The 9962-nt window shown below is 36.8% G+C and overlaps 1 protein-coding gene across 2 annotated transcripts in view; it reads right to left on the bottom strand.

Moving 5' to 3' along the window:
* The window catches only part of LOC123963740 (seizure protein 6 homolog), a 94299-nt gene that overhangs the window by 41776 nt on the left and 42561 nt on the right, over positions 1-9962 (bottom strand). The gene's annotated exons all lie outside the window — the stretch shown is intronic.

The following is a 9962-nucleotide window of genomic DNA, read 5'->3' as shown; positions in this document are numbered from 1 at the left end:
TTACTCCTTTGTCTGTTTTATTATTTATTTAATTATGTATTGATTTGTCACCGGGGCGGACAGGGGGGCAGACACGGGGATGGGGGGGCACAAACACACAGCACAGAGAAAGGACAACACCTGTAAGAGAAGGGGGAAAGGGGGATGGAAGGTGGGGACAACAGGGAAAAGCTGTGGGAAACACCAATTGCAGAAAGCAACGAAACCTGCAATAGAACAGAGAGGGGGGCTTGGGGAGGAGAAAAACAACAACAAACAAACAAACACAAACAAAAATAATAATAATAGTAAAAGACAACCAGCCGAACAGCAGCAATAAACAGCTGACATATTAAGACAACTAAGAGAACAATGAAAACAAGAAACAGTCACACACACTAAATAAGCAACACAACACAGCCACGAGAGCTGGAATAATAATTAATTTAAATAAGTAACTGAAAGAAAAGCATCAGGAATAATTCTACCAGGGACAACCTAAGTTTGTTTGTGTCTGTGTGTGTCTGTGTGCGTGAGGGTGAATGTGTCTGTATGTGTGTGTGTGTACATGTGTGTGCGCATAAGCCTGTTAAAGAATGTAGTTGTTAGTGAGAGTGGGGCGCCACAACTGTAACAGGCAGGCAAGAACCCCAGTAGCCAATAGGGGTGGGAGAAAGAAAAAGAATAAATCAAATCAAAAAAAAACAAAGACTCCCAGATGCACCGCGATGCAAACGCAGAAGACCCCGACCCAAATGCCAGTTGACAACGTAATGCCGACGGAACGCAAAAAGCGTAACCCGCGGAAGAGCAGCTCCCGGACCGACCACGGCGCGCACACAACATAGACCAGTGCTCCCCCCCCACCCAGCACCCCACCGCCGCGCAGCGAACAACCATAATGCCCAAATGCCACGCAATCATCAACACCAATGCACAAGTGACGAGCCCAACGCACACACTGCGCACCCCCCCGCGAATCCAGTTTATTTTCAAGTAGGTCTGTTAATATTGGATCTTTTCATTCACTATTTGACATACTATATTGTACTTGTCATTGAACCTAGCATGAAGGACATTCTTTTAAGGTTCCTGATTAATACTGACAGTGGTGAAAAGCAGTTTGCAGAACACCAGTTTATTATCAAAGACAAATTCCACAATCACACCCCGCAGGCAATGGAATCTCAGAGCGGAGAAACACTGAGCAGAAAATTTAGTTACTTGTAGGATAAAAAAGGTTTAAAAACACATATTTTTCTAAGGCATTCCTCTGTAGGCTAGTATTCTTATTCCCTTTTTTTTTCAATCTCACTCACACACCACTCAAATACACTCAGGCATTGTCATGCACTCAACGAATAGTCAGTAAAACACATAAACAAATCTCAGTGGATGAATGAACCTGTGAGTGTAAACTACAAAATATTCATATATCCAGGTTTAAAAGATTAAAATACATCGGTATAATAACAAGTAAACTAAAACAAATGAAAACAACAAATAATAATTCCTTTATATATCAAATTTGACAAGAAATTTGGATGCACTGTCAGGAATTGTTCCTTTTTCCATACTAATTATTATGGTCCACAACAACTGACACCATAAAGTTAATGTGATAAATGATTTCAAGTCACAGAAGACACTTGCTGCGACACGTTTAAATATAGAACCTTTATATGAAATTTTACAGTGTAAAACCCAAAATAGAAAATGTTGTCTGCAGTGACTTTGCCATTTTGGCAATGACACTACTAATCCATTTAAAAAACAGACTGAGCTCCAGTTTTAATGATACAACGATATAAACACAGTTAGAATTTAGAAAGATGCATGCATTTAATAATGTGTTAAACAATAACTTAACATATCAACAAAAAATAATAAAGTAATTCCACCTCTGGGAAGAACACAACACAAACCTGATTATTCAATTAAAGACTGGAAGGATTAAAGAGCGCATATTGGCAACACATGTCTTATCAGCTTTAATCATTGTGTAAAATCATTTAAAGTAAAAGAGGCACCCATTTGCCCTTAATATTCTGCTCTCAGCAACAGATCCTTCTTCACCTAAAGTGACTTAAATATAAAGTCCAATATCCATCCATCCATCCATCCATCCATCCATTGTCAACCGCTTAACATCAGCATATTTTTTTAACAGCTCAATATTGGACGGACCAGTGATTTATGTAACCAGCAGATGATTGCACCATGAGTCCAAAAGTGCCATATTTACCCCATTATCTGCTACATTTTCCTCACATCAGTTGTTTGGGGAAATCAACGCTTTCTACCTCTGCAAATCCTCCAGATAGTGTAAACGTTAGAAAAGATGAACCTCTTTGCATGTCCTTAGTGGTGTGACATGATGATCAAATGTTCTCCTGCTGGCTAGTTATACATGCTCACATGACAACAAAGATTTTTGCCTCATTTAGAAGCTTTACGTGGAAAGAGTTTTCTTCCAGTTTTGGAAGTCTAGTGCTGACTTGCTGTTTTAAACTTGGTTGGCTGGACTCCTTTCTATCTTGTTAAGATAGAGGTGGAAAAACTGAATTTCTTTGGGTACTGCTGGACATAAAAATAAAACATCTATGGCAATAGATGAGCTGACTAAATATACCACAGCTGACTGTGAATTCCTGCTTTCATTTTGGCATCAATGAAATCTTAATTTTTCTTTTTGTACGTACTTCCAACATTTCACCGTGCATCATTACTCAGTGCAGCTGCACATAGCCAATTCGCAGATATAGAAAAACACTAAACACATATCTTTACCTAAAGTTAGCAATATTAGCATAAAGTAATTACATGGGTGTTTTGTATTTAATAAATTAAAGCAGCTATGAAAACTGAAAATAATGAAGGACTTCAAATAATCCTCTTATGTGTCTACATGAAACAATGTCGTCTGCTGACACCTTAATTAGCTGGCATTCAGGGTGACAGTTTTGTGAGGCAGAAAAGCTGCCAGCACACATTTCATGCTTATAGATGATGTTGTTGACACAGGCAGCAAATGAGTGAGATTTCCTCGTGGGGAGTTTTTATTAGCTACAGCGCTCCAAGAGGATGAAGGAGCCTCAGCTGGAAGTCAAGACAAATGTGAGATTCATTTTTACACAGTCTGTAGATGATGTATGGGTCCATTTCAACTGTCTTGTAAAATACAGTAGCATGTCATGGGTGAAACAATATATTTTAAAATGCTTTTCAAGTCAGGTTTGTTTGACATTTCCTTATAAATGATTGTGCCTTGAAATTCCCTATCAGATTACCAGAAAAAAAACAACCTCTGTCTGAAGTGTATCACACATCTGCTGCTTGACAGTTCATGGTGAGTTTCACAGCCAGTCTATTGTTTACACCTGTTTAATCCCCATGTGATCAGTTCTTAACATCTGATTAAATTATAAAGCTTGCACATTCTACAATTGACTGGTTAATTTTGGGTGTATTGATTACATGCACCAGTTGCTTTTCCTGCATGTGAAATAGATGCTTAAATCTCCTTGTCAGGAGGCAAACGTTCATGCTGGAAAACTGACTTTGTCTTTATTGATTCTATAAGGATCCCCTAAACAGGAAACATACATTTAGGTTTTAAATGAGAAATGGTGTCAGAATAACATTAACTGAGCCACAAGAGAAGCTCTGCTTTGCTCATAAAACGTAAATGTAAATGTAACATTTTGCTGATGCAGAGTAGTTTTACCCTCATCCAGCATGCTAATAAAAGTTTGATCAGCCTATTCAGGCGGAAGAGTAAACAATTTTGTTACAAAGCCTCTCCCAGGCTGAGAGATCTGTCACATGGTTTTACATTTTACTGGCATACGCGACAACACCACATTTATCTTTCTTGGCGACAGAAGCAAGACCTTTTTGATGTTCTAAGATGGAGGAGAAACATTTCCTTGTAGCCTTATTCTGTCACAACAAGAGCAGTGAAAGTTACACTATAAAGGCAAACTAAGCATATTTGACATGTCTCACAACTAGCTAGAATAAAAGTGCAAAGGGAGGTCTTTATGTATGATTGAAGTAAATAAGGCTGCCCCCTACTTAGTATAAAAATCTCCAACACACATATACTACATGGTAAAGCTGGGGAATAATCCTTAGCCAAGATCATTGTTACTGCTGTATTGAACTGGTAACTGAACCCTGCCTCTTATTTTCTTGTATTTGTCTCCCTCTTTGTCTCTATCTGTGTTGGTCAGCTTCTGATCATACATTTGCTGCCCTTCAGTCAGAATATCGAGTGAAAGTGGAGAGTGAGAATGGGGAACTGGGTTAAACCAGAGTTTCTCATACACAGATCAATACAGGATCAATGTGTACAGGTTGAAGACCTCACTGTGGTGATTACAGAGTAGCTACTGCTACCATGCTGTTCTCATCTTTGAAGCTTAATCGGGTGTTTCAGAGAACAGAACTGAAATCTGAATATTAAATGTAATTATTAGAGTATTAGTGTAATGTAAACCAGTAAAGACAAAACAGGAAATAACCAATTACACAGTCTCTTTTTCATGCAAGTTGCATTCCTTGGCTGCAAATATGTGTGCACATATGAGCACTTCCCTTTATATGGCGATCTATTAATCTTAATTAATTAATAGACTTATGTGAAATGCCTTACATCTCAGCTAATGATGATCCTGAAACGAAAGAGGAAATAAAGATATTTACACAAACATAAGAACAACAGCATCTTTAAAATGCATCTAGGTTGGGAAAATGCATGGTACTCAATACACAAACTATATGATTGTGGAGCATGTCAATAAAATTGGATAATTTTAAAATATAAATTTGCATAACATGTGAAGGCTAATAGAACATTTTGAAAATTATTTATGAAACATAGCTTTTTGCCAGGGTCTTGATCGGGAGTGGCATCTGATTGGCCAACCCTGATGCCTCCCCCTACCTGAACTCAATCAATTAATTAATCAATCATTCAACCAATAAATCCATCCATCAATTAAACTTCATTTGTATGGCACCTTTCATACAGGTTAGTGCAATTCAAAGTGCTTTGAGATGACTCACAAGGGATAATAACATTACAAATATAAACGGTCAGACAATTTGAGACTAATGCGCAACAGAAATAAAAATAATAAAAATAAAATGAACATTTTGTAATAAACATAGTTAAAAAAAAAATAAAAATAGAGATAAAAGACAATTACAAATAAAATAGACATGAGGGAGTAAAACTTTTTAAAACAGGCAGGCTTTTACCTTGTCACTGTTTAACGATTTACAAGTGACATAACAGGCTGTTTATTGTTGGATGATGACATTATATTCACCAGTACGTCATGTTAGGCTTGTTGATTGTTTTACAGTATGATAAATGTGAACCTTTAACACATGTCCTTGGCATACACATTGACCCATTTATTCTGTTGCTGTCGTTGAAAAAATGATTCCTTCTTTCAAATATGACCTCTAGTACATTAATTCCATATTGTGCTAAAAAAAAACATGCTAAGTTGTAAGATCAAATCCAGCTTCTGTTAAGTGTTACAAAGCCAACAATTCCCATACATTCCACTTGGGACAAACAGGCAGGTCACTAGCATATGTTTATAACACAAAGAGCCTTTCCTAAAATAGCTCTTTTTATACTGTTATCAAAAATAAAATACATTTTTTGTTTAGCAACAAGCTATAATGTAATGCCAAAGCTGAAATTATGTTCATTTGATTTGTTATCCAGCCATTTATTGTATAAGTTGACAAAATTACAATGTTTGCCAGACCATGATTCTCTATATAGAAACACAGGCAGGTCCTGTTCTCACCTGTTTCCATCCAGAGTTAGAAAATCACACTCTACTGCCAGCCAATTTAAATTTATTGTGCTTGAAGGACTCCAATCAGGTATAGATGTACGGTAATGTGCTGGCATAACCAGTCTACTGTCAGAACAAAGTGATCGTGATGTGCTCTGTCAGGTTCACAGAATGGGCGCTATCATATTTAACCCTTCACACAGGCAATGAATAATCACAAAGAGATGATAGGTGTTCACACTTGTGAAAGTTGTGCTGTGTATTGTGCTGTGCTACTAGTGGTCAAAAAGGTTTCGCTATAGGCTGAGTGCAAGTGACAGCAGACATAGCAGACATAGGAGTTGATGTGAAATGTAATATAGCTTGTTACATTGCCTTGAATTTAAACTGAATTTACTGCTCCAGATCCAACAGCTAAAGTAGATACCATGCTGCACACTCAATAGGTTATGCGTGTAACTACATTACATCACACCGCAATGAAGATGGCTAATTAGAGCTAATTCATAAATTAGAGGTGGTAATTACCATGACAGAATGAGATTGCTGTTATCTTATTCTGAGCAGTGGCACAAATACAATAAAATACCATTTTTTGTCCTTAAGGACATTTAGTGAAATGTTTCTTTTGTGTGCACATTTAGGAGAGCACATTTAGGATATGTCAGGGTCTCAGAGGAAACCAGAGGTCTTGTAAAGAATGTTCACCTGTTACTAAAGAAACTGATTGTGTTTTTATGCTCCGTCACATCTAGCTACCTAGTGTCACACCAACCTTGATGTAAACGTTCAACACTGTTTTAAAACTGAAGCTAAACATGCAGCCATTGTTATCAGATATGTAGTTACTGATGTAGAAAAATCTGACTTGACAGTAAAAAATGATCTTAACAAGCCTGAATGGTTCATTTGAACTAGTCTGAGGTCAAGCGTGTTGAGTTGTCATGAAAATGAATACACCTTCTGTATACTGAATACACCTTCTGTAAAGGCATTTTCTTACCCTTTAAATATTGTACAGGGCACCCAGCCACATTAACACATGTTTAAAAAGGTGTAGTACTCTAAATATTTAAATAAATATATCTTGCTGGATAAAGAATGAACTGGAACAGGATGGTCTGCCATGGGATCAAGTTTTCATTCATCCCATGTGCAGTAAATGCTCTTAATTGTAATATTATAAACAGCCTTTTAGTTTCTCACACATCGTAGCATTTTATTTTTATCTTAATTCTTCTAGCTGCTGTTTTTTTCTGAATTGCGTGTGTATAGTACCAGCACTTGTAACTTATTTTGTTTTTATTGTGTTTATGTTTCATGTTTTTGTGTTTTATGCTGCCTTGCTGTAAAAAGATTGCGTTCTAGTGGGACAATACAGATATAAACTGAATTGAACATCTCAACTCCTCATCTGTTTTCCTAATGAATGCATTAGAGAAGGCAAATATGGATTGCAGAAGATTTCTAAAACTACAAAGCATGTTTGTAGTCTTATGGCTCATCTCTACTGACCAGATTATAATAAAGGACATCTAGCCATCCTGATTATGTTGACATTTACAGTAGAGGTACAAGTCCTTTGCACTGATATTCCATTATTTGTGACAATCTCTAAAATGACAGAGTAAGCAGTCATTGGGGAATCCTCCTCAAGACAGCCTGCTCTTCTAGTTGCATATCAATAGAGTCATCAACGAACACTCAATGCATGGAGAGAGAGAGCTAACAAGATGGGACAAGCCACACTTGAGGCAGGTTGCTGATTGACATCAATCTCCTTATATCCAGGGGCTTTATTTCCTTATTATTACAGAGAGCCACTAGACAAGCAAATCAATAAGCAGCTTCCCCTGGGCTCACATACGAGGCCTTCAGATCACTCTACATGACTCCTTTTAGGGTTCTCAGTGGAGGTTTGCACTCATGAATTCATTCACCTACGGTGAAAATTTCCTGGTAGTGACTTTTGCAGTATGGGAAGGGAAGACTATAGGAAGTAAAGCGGTGAAACTGATAATGGATTTTTTTAATTAACTTAATGAATTGATCATATAATTTGATTTGTGTGTGTAACAGGTGCACAAAAGTGGAAATATTTAAAATATTTAAAGAGGTGGTATTATGCTCATTTTCAGGTTCAAAATCTTTATTATGCTCATTTTCAGGTTCAAAATCTTAATTAGGGGTTGTACCAGAACAGGTTTACATGGTTTAATTTGCAAAAAACACCATATTTTTCTCATACTGCACATTGCTGCAGCTCCTCTTTTCAACCTATGTGTTGTACACTCCGCTCTTGAGCTACAGAGTGATGCATCTTACTTGTACAAAATAAAATATAACATTTTCTGTAGCTGCCCTCTCTCTGTCTGGTGCACGCAATGATGATGCAGTGAATAGTGAATATTCTCTCTGACCAATCAACAGTCTGTCGTGTTTAATTTAATTTATTTTTTCATTTATTTGTTTATTTGACAGGGACAGTGCTCATTGTCCCTGGCCAGTTATTATGAAGGCAACCTAAAATGAAGATTTAAAATGACATAAAATGACTTATTACAGTCCACATGTAATAACAATATAAACAAAATAGTAATAAGACAGATACAACACACAACAATAAGTAACAAACAACATATCAGCACACAACATAGGCAAAACATAATGAGAGATTAAAAAGACTATCAAAAGACAATCTGCAAACAAGCAACAAATCTCAGTATGCAGTCAGTAGTCTAATGTGCACATCTGATTATCAATTAGCCAGTTCTTAAGCTGACCAGTAAAAGAACGATAAGTATTTGCTTCTCTTATCAGCATTGGCAATAGATTCCATTGTTTAGATGCTGTTACAGAGAATGCTGACTGACTAAAAGCACTTTTTCGAGTGGGAATGATACAATCCCCACTTGTGATACCTCTGGTGACATGAGTGCCTGCTCTCTGCATAACAAATCTCTTCAGTGGAGGTGGGGCAGTGCTATGCAATATCTTATAAACTAGACAAAGGTTACTATAAGTGATCAAGTTTTCCCAACTCAGAAGTCTATGGGTATTTAAGATTTGACAGGTGTGAAAACTATTAGATTTCTGAACTAAAACTTTGATAGAATGTTTATAAAGACTTTCGAGTGACTTCATTGTGGATTTGTTAGCCTGTGCCCAGCTTGTCAAACAATATGTAAAATGCGGGATAATCATGGCATTCATATATATCATAGCAGTTTCAAAGCTGAGTGATTCCCTAACAAATCTAAAATTACTTAAATTAAATCTAACTCGTTTGCACATACTTTTTACATGAGCTCTAAAAGAGAGATTCGAATCAATCCAGACACCCAGATACTTGTATTCAGTCACAACTTGCAAATTTTGACCTGATATTATTATGTCTGGGTCGGGAGTGCTACATGGTCGCTTTGAAAAGAACATGCTGTTTTACAACTGTTTTACAAACATTTAACGTAAGACATGATCTGTCAAACCATGTTGTGATATAGTTCATTGCACTGGTCAGTTTTGAAGCAGCTTGCTGCTTTGTGCTGCTGTGTACATAAATAACAGCATCATCAGCATATAACTGGATTTCTACATCGAGACAAACCAAGGGCAAATCATTAACATAAAGACTGAACAACAGTGGCCCAAGTATAGATCCTTGCGGAACACTAGTATTATTTGTATAAGCTGTGGATTTATGATTTTGAACCTTTACATAATTTGTTCTTCCCTTTAGATATGAATCAATCCAGTTAATGGTATCATTGGAAAAATTAAAAGAAATTAATTTGTTAATAAGTATTACATGATTCACAGTGTCGAAGGCCTTTTTAAGGACCAGATTGCCCCCACAGTACCACCCATATCCATCATGGATTTAATATTTTCCAGAAAGGGTAGCAGTCTCTGTTGAATGGTGAGCTCTAAAACCAAATTGCATAGGATGCAGGCTAAAGTCACTGTTGTTCAAATAAAAGACTATTAGCTCTGAAACCCATTTCTCCATCACCCTGGATACAGCAGGCAAAATACTGATAGGTCTGTAGTTACTGATAATCTTGGGATCTCCTGCTTTAAGAATTGGTGACACAATAGCAGTTTTCCATGTGTTTGGAAAAATCCCTTGAGATATTGAGAGGTTTATGATATTTGTAATGG

Source organism: Micropterus dolomieu, linkage group LG23 (assembly GCF_021292245.1).
Source record: "Micropterus dolomieu isolate WLL.071019.BEF.003 ecotype Adirondacks linkage group LG23, ASM2129224v1, whole genome shotgun sequence".
Classification (NCBI taxonomy): domain Eukaryota; kingdom Metazoa; phylum Chordata; class Actinopteri; order Centrarchiformes; family Centrarchidae; genus Micropterus; species Micropterus dolomieu.
Note: the sequence above shows the minus strand (reverse complement) of the source record. Positions and strands in the feature narration are given on the sequence as shown.